Source organism: Cervus elaphus, chromosome 16 (genome assembly GCF_910594005.1).
Source record: "Cervus elaphus chromosome 16, mCerEla1.1, whole genome shotgun sequence".
Classification (NCBI taxonomy): Eukaryota; Metazoa; Chordata; class Mammalia; order Artiodactyla; family Cervidae; genus Cervus; species Cervus elaphus.
The window spans coordinates 34,451,950-34,452,789 of NC_057830.1; the positions used below are offsets into that span (position 1 = coordinate 34,451,950).

The 840-nt window shown below is 39.5% G+C and overlaps 1 non-coding gene across 1 annotated transcript; it reads left to right on the forward strand.

Moving 5' to 3' along the window:
* The first annotated feature begins 389 nt into the window (after nucleotides 1-389).
* LOC122673144 lies at nucleotides 390-496 on the forward strand. Its single transcript, XR_006334621.1, has one exon. It is a non-coding gene; the product is annotated as a U6 spliceosomal RNA (small nuclear RNA).
* Nucleotides 497-840: the final 344 nt, after the last annotated feature.

Here is an 840-nt window from a genome sequence, read left to right on the forward strand (position 1 = left end):
CATTATTCATAACAGCCAAAAGTAGAAACAACCCAAGTGCTCATCAACTGATGAGTGAGTAATAAAATGTAGTGTACCTATACCACTGAGTAAAATATTCAGTAATATAAAGGATTCCAATATAAAGTATTGATCCAACATGAATGAACCTTGCAAACATTATCCTCCATCGAAGAACCCCATCACAGAGAATTCCCTGGTGGTCCCAAGGTTAGGACTCTGCACTTTAACTGCCAAGGCTTGGGTTCAACCTCTGGTTAGGTAACTAAGATCCGGCAAGCCACAGTGCAGCCAAAAAATAAAAAACAAAAGAACCCTCTCACAAAAGACCATGCATTGTATGATCCCATTTGCATGACATTTCCAGAACAGTTAAATTTAAAGACAGAGTGCTCGCTTCGGCAGCACATATACTAAAATTGAAACGGTACAGAGAAGATTAGCATGGCCCCTGCGCAAGGATGACACGCAAATTCGTGAAGCGTTCCATATTTTTTTTTGAAAGAACAGCATGTATATTATCTATGGTGAAACAGATCAGCAGCCCAGGTGGGATGCATGAGACAAGTGCTCGGGCCTGGTGCACTGGGAAGACCCAGAGGAATCGGGTAGAGAGGAAGGTGGGAGGGGGGATCGGGATGGGGAATACGTGTAACTCTATGGCTGATTCATATCAATGTATGACAAAACCCACTGAAATGTTGTAAAGTAATTAGCCTCCAACTAATAAAAAATAAAAAAAGAAAAAAAAATTTTAAAATGTAAAAAAAAAAAAAAGAAAAAAAAATTTAAAGACAGAAAGTAGATTAGTGGCTGCTAGCTCTGAGGGAGATGTGAGAA